A 15,723-nucleotide genomic window follows, 5' to 3' on the forward strand; every position below is an offset into this window, starting at 1 on the left:
AAGTCGCATCCTCACAAAGTCGCTCACAGAGTTCGATAACGCACAAGAAACTATAGCGTAATCGCCACCCTTGTGTTCTTAAACAATGCACTTTATCATAATTGTTGTTCTCAAACTAGGAGTACAAGTGTACACCGGAGAGAGCTTATAATGAGTAACCTGCTATAGATTGGCATCCTAATCATGGACAATTTCAAATTTCTCAGTCTTATTTTGATAAGGAAACCAAATCAACACTGGCCAAATGAGCATCATAATTGGGTTGGGACAGACTTTACTCTGTAAAGGCACAAGTAATTTATTTTTAGTCTTTTGTCTTGCCATGGAAAATTATTTCCTGCATTGTCTGACCGTAGAGCAAAGATGAACGAACCAACCTCAGCCCAAACGAATTAGCATCGATCCGAGCTAATTATTAACAAAAGGCAAAACAACACTGCCAGCTAACGAGTTGCACTATTGATGGCCATTACGACTACATTGGACACAATGAACGAGGTTATTATAAAGGCTGGTGCATTAATAATGTGACTTCATTACCATTTGAAGCATAATATGCGTTTATTTTGCCTTCACGAAGGTGAAGTAACGAGCCGTGCGATCAAAGGGTTATAATGAGCGCGCACCTCTTAAAAATAATATTTCAATTTATAAAATCTTTTTAAGTCTGCGTCCATAACGGTTTCAAATTGTACTTCATCGAAAATTTAATCGTTGCATTCATAATCTCGCAATGTTTAATAATCTTCATTTTTGGTGAGGAGTGCAACTTTAATTTAAATTAAAATGTGTATGCGATAAATTCAGACGAGTGAATCTTTCGCCTGTTCAACCCCTGATATGATGTCTGTGCATATTTATCTGCCAATCTTTTACCACCACTGTAACTCTTTATCTTGGTGTCATCGCAGGTTGTCGTGTCCCCTTTTTGACCGGCAGCACTCATTAAATACTTGGAACTTAGATAAAAGGGGTCTGACTACGACTGCCCATTCAGGGCCGAGGGGCATCTTCGAAACCAAGGTTTGAGCTTCGCCTCCGGCTTTTCTGAGAACCTATGTGTGAAAATACGCGCTTTTGATACAGGATTTCAAACAGGCGGATGGTTTTCAACAAGTCAGAGCACAAAGCCACAAATGTTTCGAAAAGGCTCTAGGCGCGATTTCACAAAGCACCAAGTTTCATTGAGGGTTTAGTTTGCAATATAACCATGGTGATTTGTATTGTGACACCCCAGTTTGCTAGGCAATATTAAGATTGATACATAATTAAGATCAAATTGAGGGATCCATTTTGAACACGAGTGAAAACAAAATGGATACAAGGTAGGCTTACAGTCCATTCCAATAATGCCATTTTGGGAGTAGGTGGACACAATACTAAAGCAAAACAAATTTGAATGATTGAATGAATCAATGAATGAATAAAGAAAAAAAACCTAATGTTTATGAACTCTGAAATCGAGTTCGGTGCTGATTATTTTTACCTCGACTGACACGATGTAAATTATAAAATTTTTTGTTAATTATTGGTATTATTTAATCCATTTTGAACACGAATGAAAACAAAATGGATACAATGTAGGCCCACAGTCCCTTCCAAAAAAGCCATTTTGAGAGTAGGTGGAAACAATACTAAAGCAAAACAAATTTGAATGATTGAATGAATCAATGAATGAATAAAGAAAAAAAACCTAATGTTTATGAACTCTGAAATCGAGTTCGGCGCTGATTATTTTTACCTCGACTGACACGATGTAAAATATTAAAAATTTTGTTAATTATTAGTATTATTTAATCCATTTTGAACACGAATGAAAACAAAATGGATACAATGTAGGCCCACAGTCCCTTCCAAAAAAGCCATTTTGAGAGTAGGTGGAAACAATACTAAAGCAAAACAAATTTGAATGATTGAATGAATGAAGAACAAAACCGAATGTTTATGAACTCTGAAACCGAGTTCGGCGCCGATTATTTTTACCTCTACTGACACGATGTAAATTATCCCCGTTGAGATGTCGACAGCATCATTGCATCTGACAACCTCCCTCGGATGAACGTCACTCAGAGTTTGATGCTAGATGTGGCTCGGATCAGATGACACCTTTAAAGGGGAGGTATACGTTAATAATAATCTGTTCTTATATAACGCTTTATCACAACCCTATAGGGCATATCAAAGCGCTCAGCATTATTTCATTCAAGATGTGGATCTCTGTTTTGAAGTGTGAGACCTATTCCTTAACAGCACCATGGTTTACAAGGAGCTGTGGAGCTCTGTTTTGAAGTGTGAGACCTTTTCCTTAACAGCACCATGGTTTACAAGGAGCTGTGGCACAATATGCAGCCAATCAAACCAAGAACACCGGGACGAGCCCCCCTTTTTTTTATAAGTGCACTGGGTTCTTGTTTTAAACAACACACGGGACCTACAGCTTTACGTTCCATACGAAGGACATAGCAATAACGGTTAAGTGTCAGCACACAGGCCTGCTGACCTATTGGCCAGTCACCCTCCCCCTCATTCTCGCTTCTGTATTTAGAAATCACAACCACCTTTTGTTGAGATTTTTCTTCTTCAGTTGAATAACCTTCTACCGTGTTTAGCGCACACAAGTATAGTCCTCGAGACCTAATGACCAATTATGAGGTTATTTAATATAATGGACAATTTTCAGTGGTATAACATTACATTATTAGCAGCACCCATTGAGTCTGGCACCTCGCATTTTTGATGAGGTTTTTCAATCTGCCGTAAGGTAACAACACATTTCAGTACTTCCATTAGTTTACAATAGAGCCATTGTGTGTGTAACAGACTGTGGTTAAGACCAGTGTGTTAACGGTCTTGTAGTCAGCGCTAAGGCCAACTTGATAAGAACTAAATGTGGTGGGACTAAAGACATTTGGCCCAATACAAAATACAATGAACAATATTGAACAATTCAACGGTGTACAATGACTTATGTTGGAATGCCAATTCCAACATTTATCCAGGCTTCTCGTAGGGCATAGGGACTTGTATTGGTCCCCGAGCTATAAAAAATCAATACATTGGTGACGTATGTTGAATCCCCGTCCTAAATATAACAATAGGATTTGTATTAGGGCCTACATTATAAAATCAACGTGTAGGGACTTAGATTTGGGCCCCAAGCTAAAATGACTCAGGCCCTTGGTCATTGTTGCAATTAAGACCCGGGGACTTATGTTGGGTACCTGTGAGAAAGACCAATGTGTTGGGGACTTATGTTGAGTGCCTGCAATAAAGACAAATGGGTTGGGGACTTGTGTTGTGTGCCTGCAATAAAGACCAATGGTTTTGGGACTTATGCTGTGTGCCTGCAATAAAGACCAATGGGTTTAGGACTTATGTTGTGTGCCTGCAATAAAGACCAATGGGTTTGGGACTTATGTTGTGTGCCTGCAATAAAGACCAATGGGTTTGGGACTTATGTTGTGTGCCTGCAATAAAGACCAATGGGTTTGGGACTTATGTTGTGTGCCTGCAATAAAGACCAATGTGTTGGGAACTTATGTTGTGTGCCTGCAATAAAGACCAATGGGTTTGGGACTTATGTTGTGTGCCTGCAATAAAGACCAATGGGTTGGGGACTTATGTTGTGTGCCTGCAATAAAGACCAATGGGTTTGGGACTTATGGTGTGTGCCTGCAATAAAGACCAATGGGTTTGGGACTTATGTTGTGTGCCTGCAATAAAGACCAATGGGTTTGGGACTTATGTTGTGTGCCTGCAATAAAGACCAATGGGTTTGGGACTTATGTTGTGTGCCTGCAATAAAGACCAATGGGTTTGGGACTTATGTTGTGTGCCTGCAATAAAGACCAATGGGTTTGGGACTTATGTTGTGTGCCTGCAATAAAGACCAATGGGTTTGGGACTTATGTTGTGTGCCTGCAATAAAGACCAATGTGTTGGTAACCTATGTTGGGTGCCAATCGTTCATGTTGGCCTCCATTACGCTCGGTGCATATTGAACTTGCGTTCAGGCCATCTCCGTTCTTGTGCATCAGACAGTCAATCGAAACCAGTTCGGCGCAGGACTAGCTGCTGTATGTTTCCAACCAAATATGTTTTTTGCCTTTAATTTTGAGAGTGATAACCAAACTAATACTTTCCCTTAAACGTGACAATTTGTATTTAAAAAAAAAACCGTGAGCTGATATATTCTGTATAAAAATTGATGTTTTTAAAAATATAAATATATTAAAAATGAATTATAGAAATAAATATATAAATAAACATAAAAAAACAAAATTAGTGAACAAAATTGAGTGATTAAGACAGAAATATGAACCAAAAAAATGAAAAAAATTAAATAGGGACAAAAAAAACGTTAAAAATTATAAATAAAGACAGAAACATGAAAAAATCAAACGGGGAAACAGTTTTTTGGGATGGTTAATGTAAAAAAGTACGAGTGATTTGCTCTCTGTTTGATCTGTCAAGCTCGACTTTAAGCTCTGACATTTAACGTGTCCAGGGACCTTCGGCTGTGTTGGAGCACGGTGGGACTTCTTGCCTCAACAAGGTTCTCTTAGTCCAACCTCACTATTATTCTTTCCCTGTCTCGATTCAAACTCCAGAAAAAAAAAAATGGTTTGAGATAACTTGGCCTCACCGTAGCTTTCCATTAATATCAAAAACCGACCAGCGCGTCTGTGTATAAACCCCCAGAGACAAGATCCAATAACATGACGGCACTGCATCAAACCTCTAATGTATACATCAGCTATACAAAGGTGGGACGACATTATTTTTCCCGAAATTAATTTAAAGCCTCAGTGTGGCCGAACCTTTCATCATCCCGTGATGGGGTGCAACTCGTTGTTGAGTTACAGGACAACTAATGCATCATTGCGTATGTGTATAACCCCAAGAGATCCGATCCAATAACATCGGGACGACATCAACCCCCTAGTATATACATCAACTAAAAAGGAGGGATGACACTCTTTTTCCCGAAATTAATTTAGACTCAGTTTGTGTCCAGAGCTTTCTATATCCCGTCCACTGCCGATGGTGGAGAGGGCTGAGGGCAATATTTTTCTGAACTACGAAATCGCCTACTTTTCAATGGGAAATTTTGTTCTACCAACTCGATTCAAAAAAGGGAATAGTTTAAAAAAAATTATCAGGAATTTTGTGAGGATGGCAATTCTATACAACAGAACAAACAAATGCGTCGGGATCTTTCATGATTCCGTGTGCTGGCGAGGGGGGGGGGGGCGTGGGAGGAGGAATTGCAGCGCGAGCGTTGTTGAGTTACACGACGACTAATGCATCATTAAGTATCGGATGGACGAACATCTTGTGGCGTTTGTTTGGACTGTGTTTGTCAGCTGCAACGGCGTATCACTTTGAAGTCGAAGGCACACACGCCTCGTATGATAAATGACGTTGTGTAAAAGAGACAAGTCGAGCTCATCTTCGGGCCATTATTAGACTTTTCGTTTGCTTTATACCGCATTACCTCCTTTCAGCCTAGATAGCCGTTAATATTCCCGTATTTCAAAGCGCAGTCAAACCGTCGTAGTATGGTTACCATGAATGCGAATTATGCAGTTTGACAAAAATGAAAATATTGTCATTGATGTTTAACACGAAAATACTTTTGATCAACCACGGCCCGATTTCGTGAAGCAAGTAAGCACACAAACTTGCAAGCACAGAAAAGTATGGCTTAACATAAACAGGTTTCCAGCCAAAATCATATTAAGTTTGCATTGTTTTGACTGGTGCCCCGCTCATTTTTTTGCTTAGCAAAGAAATTCGTCAGCGTTTTTGATGCTTAACTGCTTTATGAAATTGTGCCCAGATCGCTTGCATTCATTTCAAAAAAATCTGTCTTATACAGATAACGTCATTTGAGTAAGGCACCTTCTGAGGTACAAAAGAAGATATATTTTTGGGTGGTCCTATTCCATGCATGCAATCACCCTTTAAGTGATGCGTTTCGTAAACACGACACGCCGACAGGCAGCAATCCCTGTAACACTAAGGTTACGGCGTACGACCAAAAGGCACCTATAAGTGCTACTTCAGAAAACAACACAGAACTGGCTTTGAAATACACACGAAGGTGCTAGGTTCTTAAGATGGACCCCTTGAAACAACTTGCAAAGTTTCATATAGAACATTGATTCGGTTTGCACTGGGAGTTTGTACAGTGCTCAAGTGTCTTGCCCCGGACTACAAGGGCCCGCGTCCTGTTGTTTTTTCCCACCCAGAGTCAACAGCGTTGACACATTTTCTTAGCCCGGCATCTCGGAGCCTCTTGAGGGACAGAGTCTGTTCCCTGAAGTAAAGTGGAGGGTTATTTCAGCAAGCCAAACTCCAAATGCAGTAGAGGATAATATTGTCAGACGGGCTGAATGTGATTAGATTTGGAAAGTAGCATTTGCATCGACTGAATGTTGATATTTGGACCCGGTCTAGATAAGCCCGTGTGACCTTTGGCATCGTGAATTCGGAGTTGACCCTTTTGGAATTGACCCGGTTTAAGGTCCATATGGGTCATAGCTAGTACCAGTATGGGGGTCAACATAACCATGAACCCGTGTCAGATGGTGTTTTTGGCTCAGATTCCAAATACAGTTGACCCGAAAACGGATCAGGCTGACCTAGAACGGACTCTTCTCACGGCCAATTCTAACTCGGCAATTCTAAGTGTAAATGCCGATTACAGGGGTAGTTCAGTTTCCCTTGAAGTGTATATTCCTTGATACCATGAAAATCAAGCTAGAAATGGTGAAAATGATTGTCTGTTTGAAATACTCCACCTTGGAATGAAACTAAAATATTATTGATAGGAGAATACTAAAATAATTATTTAAAACTGTGCTTTCTTCCCTGGTTTCTTCTTTACTACTGAGATAAAAACAACTGACTTATTTTGTCCAACTTGACTGACGTTTGCAGGAAAGAAAATTACCTTTCATACACTTGAATGGACCGAGTGAATGTTTACATAAAGGATTTAGACTGTCTGTTAATGTACCGCAAGCCATTTGTTGTTGGTACATCAAAATTGTCATTGAATTGTCACTGAATTGTCACTGTCGTAGAGCTTTTCAATGTGGAAAATAGGTTGTCCTAAATCGATTAAAAACAGGAAATCCTTGAAATAAACATCAGATATATTTTTGAGGATGGCATTTTTTTAGAGTGCAGAAAACGAAAAAATATCATACCGGAAACCCCAGACATTTTAAAACTCAATAAAAAAACAAACTTGAAGGAAAAAACACACAATGTTTTCAATATTATAATTCCGTTTATAAGATACTGTTATAGCATGGAGAAATCTTTTGGAGAAAGCCGAAAGATACTGTTGATTAATGCAATATCATATGAACAGACAGGTCAAGTATCCGCCTCCTCAGCCGAGTCGCTTGAAGCAATAATTTGATGGATACGTGTACATACCTTCGTTAACGTCGCATCTCAGAAATATCCATCTCGACCATCATTTACTAACAAAATGAAACAAAGTATGCTAAACGAACACTCTAGAAAAAAACCTAAATACAATGATGATAATGATGATTCGCAGCATTTGTTTGACGCCATATTAAATTTCAAAAACGAGCGAGCTCCTTCAATAAAGTTAGCATTTAAATGTCTGAAGGAAAATTTAAGTCTAGGACGAAGCTTTGAAGTGGTCCAGGTTGTCAATTTCCATGGTAACACCGATGGAACATTTTCCAAATGCCAGGTTTTTTTTTATAAAGAAAAAAGAAGCCCACAACTCCTTCTCAAGTCGGGGAAACTCTGACAGAAATGAGGTTGAAAGCGAGAGATATTGCAGCGGTTATTACACGTCCTACTAAACCCACGATGCCGCGCGGGAACTAAACGCCATATCCGACCGAGTGTGTGGTGTTCAGTAAATCCCCACGGCCCCCCGCAATAATACAAACCAGCTTGGTCGACGGATCTTGTTTCCGAACCAACACAGGAAATGTTGTCCAATAAAACGAATACAGCCCCCCCCCCCTTCATCAAAAGAACCGGCAATATTAAAAAACATTTCTTTTCATTTCTTGAAAACCGTTAAACTCTCTTGACTTCGCCCCGTATTATATGAGATCCATCCGTCGTTTTTAATTATTCCCACAAAGACCCTATGTGTAAGGCCCCGCAATACTTTAAGACAATAATGCTCACAGTCTTGTTGGAAATTAAAGCGCCTTTTGTGGATTAGTCCTGTAGGCCGAATTTAATTATTTTCATATTTTGTTTAGGCATATGGATGCCATTTCATGTAATGAGTTACCTTCCGTTGGGGGTGATGAAGCTTTCTTATTATTGCTATTTCCACCGGATGACTTTAAATCTTCGAACATGGAAGTAATTTTGTTGTACATTATTTCAACATGTCTCTATGTTAAATTTGCATCGGGGATCAATAATCTTTATGCGTTCTCAATTCTGTAAAAGAAGAGAACAAAACACAGTGATACAACTCGGGTGGGATTCGAACCTACGCCCCTCACGAGATAAACCAGAGCCATATTTCATTGAACCGGTTAGGCCTAAACGTAGAAAATATTGTTTATATTGCGTATATTATACGTTCTCCAAACGTATACCTGTAAGGTGGGGGTCTCCTGTAGACTGTGTTTTTTTCTCAGTAAGTGTGTTTGTCTTTCTTCATGTTTTTTCCCCTCTCCCTCTTCCGTGTTTTTTGTTGAGTCCACGCGATGTCACTTTCTTTTGTGTCACACTAATGGATATCCCGAGGCCAGACGAGGCGAGAACAGACACCTACAACAAAATCTAATTGCTGTAAGGGGGGCACACGTAGTACTCTCATTTCAAAGTCTGTGATGTGAGTGTGTGTTTGTTTTTATTTCATTCGCCAGCAAGCCCCATGAGGTTAAGTTGATTGACTCATTAATATAACGCATGGTTCTTCACTTTTCGTTTCTACATGTACGCGGATATAATTTAGGAAATCACGCGACAAATCATAACCGGTAATTGGGATCGTTCACTGAGCGGTATCATTGTTGAAGGGGGGGGGGGGGGGGAGAGTTTCGTGTTATCGGCACTGGACACGTTTGGTCATTGTCAAAAGACCATAATTCTCACTTGGTGTCCCAACATAAGCATACATGATATATGTGAAAATTTTGACTCAATTGATCATCGAAGTTGCTAGAGTAGAATAAAGAGAAAACACATTCTTGCTGCAAAATGTGTGTGCTTTCAGATGCACAATATAATACAAGGCTTCAAGCCTACAACAGTATTTTATTATTTGAGTGAGAAATAACCTTTTTCTCAAAAACTGCGTTACTTCAGAGAGTGCCGTTCCTCAATGTTTTATACTGACCCAACAGCTCTCCAATGCTCGTATTCAAAGTAAGTTTTTATGTGAACAATTATGTTAAGTAACTCTATGCGGTAGTGCCTTTGAAACACAACTTTTCGGTTGGGATTTTATGTCAGATATGAAAAAGCACGTCGCTGCCTCAAGTCAATATCGTTAAAGCGTGACCTAAAAACGTGTCTGAGCTTTGCTAAGTATGCCTCAACGCATGATGAAACGGAAATCTAGCCGTGGCCGAAGCTGTAGCAGTCATTCGCGCACATGGTTGGGACCATACGTTCCGGAAGTTTGAATACACGCGGGACTTTCACTGCATTGTCTGCCATCTTGAAAGTATTTGTCAACAGTTTCCTCACAACCATCTAAAACGCTTAAAGGAACACGTTGCCTTGGATCAGTCGAGTTGGTCTTTGAAAAGCGTTTGTAACAGTTTGTTATAAAATGTATATGATTATAAAGTGATTTTAAACGTAGAATATACTGATCCACACAAGTATGACTCAAAATTGCGTGGTTTTCATTTTACCTCGTCGACAAACACGGTCGGCCACTTATGGGAGTCAAATTTTTTACTCCCACAAATGGCCAACCGTGTTATTCGCGAAGCAAAAGGACTCTGGCCTGCAACGGTGTACATCAATGGAATACCAACGTGTTTAGAGGGCCATCATCAGATGATCCGCATCAACTGAATAAAATAAATGAATGAATGAATGAGGTCTCACTTCATTCCGGGTATCGTAAATTGTTCACACCTTGAAAAGTGCACAGACATCAACATTTCTATTAAAGGAAGTTTCGTTGAAAACATCTCACCATCGACTTATTGTTCTCGCGTCCGGTTATTACAAAAATCTTTATATAAAACTGCGTCTGCTATAATTGCCCCCTCTAACTTAAGTGCAATCACTGCCAATACAAACCATATACATGTTTGAATATCAGTCTTCATCATTGTGTTTATTCTACTGCAGTGATAACTGGAAGAGGTGTTTTGAGGGAAAACATCTGTAAATTAAAACACGCTAGTCGACACAAAACAAAACATACACACTGACAGGGACCTACAGTGTAATTTCCCAATATGACATTATCAAGTACCTCTATGACTGTAAACAAAGTATATATTACCTTGTGTTTTCCTTCTGTTTTTCCTAACATTTTGTATGTTTTTCTTTTTGTAAATTTCTTTGGTGGGTTACCGGTGGGCGTCGACAGAAAGTTTAGAAGAAGGGAAAAAAACCTCAAAATTCACGATTCTTCAACGGTGTTTATTTTCCAAGTTGAACGCACAGCCACGCACAGCTACATATCACAGTTTTAAACGGGGTACATCCATTTTTGCTATATTGTTACGTCTTCTGAACACAATTCTCTGTGGGGTACCACTTCTGGGGTGTCATTGTTCAATTGTTAAAAGTAAACCGAAGTCAAAAGTTGGCGTCCGTACGCAAGGGCAAACACTGTGCGAACATTTCGAAAGGATTTGAAATCAAATCAAATCAGAGCTGGGACCTTGCCCCTTGCCAATCATGGCACAACTAAAGATTTTTGTTTTTGATGCGTATGACACCAAATCCTAGACAATCCTCAGGACTATAACTAAAACAAACACACAAAACTTAAAACCTCACCATTTGATTACATTCGCTCGGAGCGACTCACCGTCCAAAGCAATGAGATACGCTGAGATCTGACAGGGAATTTATTCAGGTAATCCCTTTGAGGAAATGAATGGACAATATTACAAATCTAAAAGGGATCCGATCTTCAGAATGCCCGCAGCAATTTCGGTGCAAATTAAGTGTAGGTTTTGGGTTTAAACGGGGAAAATGGGTCAACCACTGCTGTCGAAATCACTTGACAAAGAAGTTCACAATTACAAAGCATTTCAAAGAATATTACATTATTTGGAAGGAATATATGAACCTTTTCATCAGTCACATTTCTAGCCTGAATAGCTGACGTCACACTTCGAGGCTAGTGAATTAAGCCAGAGATCTGCTCGTGTAATCACCTTTGACCTCGCTTCATTTCACGTGGCTTTAATTAGATTCGCAGTTAAATCCAACGTATATGTGTATATATAAGCCATACCACCGAGCGCCAGTCTACTATAATCAAGGGGTATATTTTTTTCGCTGCAGTACAGAATTGCCATCCTTAAAATATTTCCTGATTTTTTGAAAAAGCATTACCTTATATGAATCGATTAATAAGAAAAAACACTTATTAGAAAGTACTACTCTCTTAATGCAAAAGAGTGAAAAGGCACTCTTTGAAGAGCCATATGAGGGACAACTTTGTTTCGAGTGGTCTTCCACTCTTTTAGGTTGATGTTTATCCTTTTGAGTGATTTTTCACTCTGTCCTGGAGTGAAACCCCTCTAAAAGAGTGAAATAACCACCACTCTTTTTAAAGAGCCATATGAGGGACAACTTGAAAATGTAAAGAGTGGTGTTTTTCACTCTTTTACATTTAGAGAATATGATCACACTAATCTTAAAAGTATCAACACTAGAAATATTACGAACTTCCTGTAAGTCATTCGAGAGAGTAGGTTCAGCATGCGAAAATGACCCGTCGCCCCGTGATTACCAACTCTAAAAATCATGTAACAAGCTAGACGATAATACCATAAACACAGTAAACGCTATCCTGTAGTAAAAGTAAATCATTTAATACGTCACAGACGTGCGCCACAAACACTTTTCACCAATTGACCCAAAACCTGGCTTCGACGTTTGTGTGTATAATTTTAAGACAACCCACAAACAGAAAACAAGAATTTAAACATTCAATTTGCAATTAATTAATATATAAATCAATACTTCGAAGAAGGACATTAAATTTTTGCAAAATATACGCGAAAGGCAAATTCAAAACCATCTGTACATGAAATCTGTAAGTCATAAAGAAAACAAAAACCACAAAATAATAGATCGATCAATTTTTCACAATGCGCTTTGTTCAAACTAAGCGTAACACATTGGATTTATACTAAGCTACGAACAGGGTCCCAAATAGAAGTCCCGATTAAACAGAAATGTTGCCTGCCGACTTTCCGCTTAGCAAACATAGACAGGAAATCGTTTACATGTGTGATGTGATGTTTTGGCTGGCAACCTCATTCTGCTAATCAAAACTTAAATGCATTATGTTGTATATTCACTTATAATATTTATAATAAATAATAATTAAACCAAAACTGTTTAACCAAACGCAGCTTTTGTAGTAACATTTAAACTTATGTTTATAGAAAAACGACATATTTAATCTTTGATTAAATGTATTATACAGGATTGGTAAGGACACAAACCATCATTGTTTAACATATTCCGAAAGCTTTCTGATTAGGAAATTCATACTAGAACCATTGTTTCTGTGAAATAATTTTTTTTTCTCTGATATGAAGTCAATTTCGAGAATAACTTTAAAGACAGTGGACACTATTGGTAATTCGTCGTGTGCCCGGCAAAAGGGCGTAAGGCCTTACGCCCTTTTGCCGGGAACATAAAGTAGTTCGTCCCAGTAACAAAAGGACGTAAGCAACAAAATGGCTCCTGACATGAAAAATATGTCATTTTTGTTTGTTCTTTTGCTAGAATTACCCTGAAGACATGTTTCCCCATTCCCCATGCAGAATTTAACCTTTCTAGAATGACTTTTGCATGGCAACAAATTTACCAAACTTTCCCGCTCATAATTCTTGAAACACAAATTTTAACATAAATTGCTTACGTCCTTCTGCCGGGAACTTTCCCTTACGTCCTTTTGCCGGGCACACGACGAATTGTCAAAGACCAGTCTTCTCACTTAATGTATCTCAACATATGCATACAATAACAAACCTGTGAAAATTTGAGCTCAATCGGTCGTCGAATTTGCGAGATAATAATGGAAGAAAAAACACCCTTGTCACACGAAGTTGTGTGCTTTCTGATGCTTGATTTCGAGATCTCAAATTCTAAACTTGAGGTCTCGAAGTCAAATTCATGGAAAATTACTTCGTTCTCGTTCAGAGGGAGCCGTTTCTCACAATGTTTTATACCATCAATCTCTCCCCATTACTCGTCACCAAGTAAGGTTTAATGCTAATAATTATTTTGAGTAATTACCAATAGTGTCCACTGCCTTTAACATTTCCACAGACAATCGGTTGTTACACAAATATGACCCGGTGTTTACATGCTGGAAATTGTGCATGGTTTTCCACTGTTTTCTTCTGACTCACACAAAGGTTAAAAACTTAAAGTTACACAGGTTTGATATTGCATGGTTACAAACGCTTTTTAAAGACCAACTCGACCGATCCAAGGCAACGTGTTCCTTGAATACAAATGAACACTGTCTACTTCTAATTTGTCAGCCGTCGATTTCACCCAACCCTTCCTAAATTAAGATTTGTCTTTAGGACTTTAGGACGAGCTCAGTTCCGTAACCATAGACGTTAAGACGCATTGAACCCATGCTATAGGAAGAGTTACTCTTCCTAACTCGAGATAGGATTAATCCTAGAATTTCGTGAAATCAGCTGGGCCCAATTTCATGGCTCTGCTTACCGCCGCATTCTGCGCTTACGATCACGATTCCCCGCTTACGTGCAAGCGCCGAATTTCTGCGCTAGCCTTGTAAGCCTAGAATGCCTAGTAACGGGTAGTATACGCACGCGCAGAAGCCCAAATTCGCCGCTAACCCGTGAAATACGCGTGCCGTAAGCGCCGATTCTGTGCTTACGGTGAGCAGAGACATGAAATTGGGCCCTGCTGATCTACCAATCCCGTACCTTTACTTACAAACTATAAGTGATAGAAAACAAACATTTTATATCCACAAAACGAAGGGACTTAAAACACTCTGTGCACTAACACGTCCACGCAGTGCTTCACCAGTGTCCAATTATATTTTTAGTGTTCAGAACCAAGTACACCGAACAAATGATTGCTTACAAAGTGTAAGCAGCACAGAGCAGTGTGTGTCTGCGAGTGCCAACTGGGTGCACCTTGTAAAATCCAAATAGTTGCAACATAAATCGGTCACATAGCATACCATTTTCAAAAGCCCACCTTAAAATGTTTTTCTTTGATCACGATGTATAAGACGACCAGTTTTATGTATAGGCTAAACAGAAAACGAAGAGCTCTCTTGAACACTTTTAAAAGTTAACGTAGTTAGTTACACAGAGTAGTTCCCCCTTTTTATAGACCCTGGTAAGAACGAAATGAAGTAAGCAATTGAAATACAAACAACTATATATACGCAGACGTTCGAAGAACACGTGCAAGTTTGCCACCTGTGTTTTCAACACCGAGTGCTTTGGCCCCCTTTACACGCCTCGGTCGCCGCGAAACGCGGCCAAGTAACCGAGGATCTTCGACCGCGAGAGATGCGAAGCACGTGGAATGAAGACAGCTGATCACATAGTTGATGTAGTTTATTCCTTCATCTACTGCTTGATTAATCACAATCTGTCGATAACTCTCGCCTAAGCAAGCAGGAAGGAGATCGATGCATCAAAATTAGTTTAGTATTATGTTGTTCTCATGCAATGTTACATTTATTTCCGTTTGTATACATTGCCACACGACAACTAATATAACACGGCAACTAATATAACACGGGCTATGTTAATCACAAATAACTAAACAGGCCAAAATTACCTGGAAGGAATGTATCTGCTTTAACTTTTCAGTGCAGCTGTTTAAACAAAACTTTGTCATTGCTCGCGATGTTTTTCTCGAAAGTGCAGGGCTTTCATGCGGGCCGGCCGCAGAAAAGATCGCACTGCAGTGGTGTAGAGGTTGCACTTCTTAGCAACAGGGCCAAACTTCATAAAATATGTAAGCAACTGTTTTGTGCTTACGGAGCGTCCCTTGTTAGCAGAATTTCTATTCCATAAAACTGTTGACTGTAAGCAATGGTACATAATGGCTAACCCGTGGTAAGCACACGAGTGACATAACAAAGTCAATCCATGGCGAACGATGTGCGACTAGACATTTTTTGATAACTTAAGAAATCATGGTGAATTACGTTTATGCGTACGCACATTTTGTCTGCTACAGTAAGCACACAAATTTGCTTACTGGTAAACAGCTTTATGAAATTTGGCCCACCAGGTTTACAGTTAAGCGAATCTTACAATGTACTACATTGTGTAACAACGGCTCCTGACAAAATATCGTATTGCTTATCGGTGGGAAATTCAACATGTCCTAGAACAGAACTTACTTATTATTTACAATGTACCACAAGAGACGCGTCTCCACCTACAGCTGCTGACTGCTATTTGTCATTCTCGTTCCATATGCAGCAAACAACATTTAATATCAGATCTATTAGTCTTGTTTTTGTCTTCTTTC

This window comes from Asterias rubens, chromosome 15, assembly GCF_902459465.1.
Source record: "Asterias rubens chromosome 15, eAstRub1.3, whole genome shotgun sequence".
In the NCBI taxonomy this organism is placed as follows: domain Eukaryota; kingdom Metazoa; phylum Echinodermata; class Asteroidea; order Forcipulatida; family Asteriidae; genus Asterias; species Asterias rubens.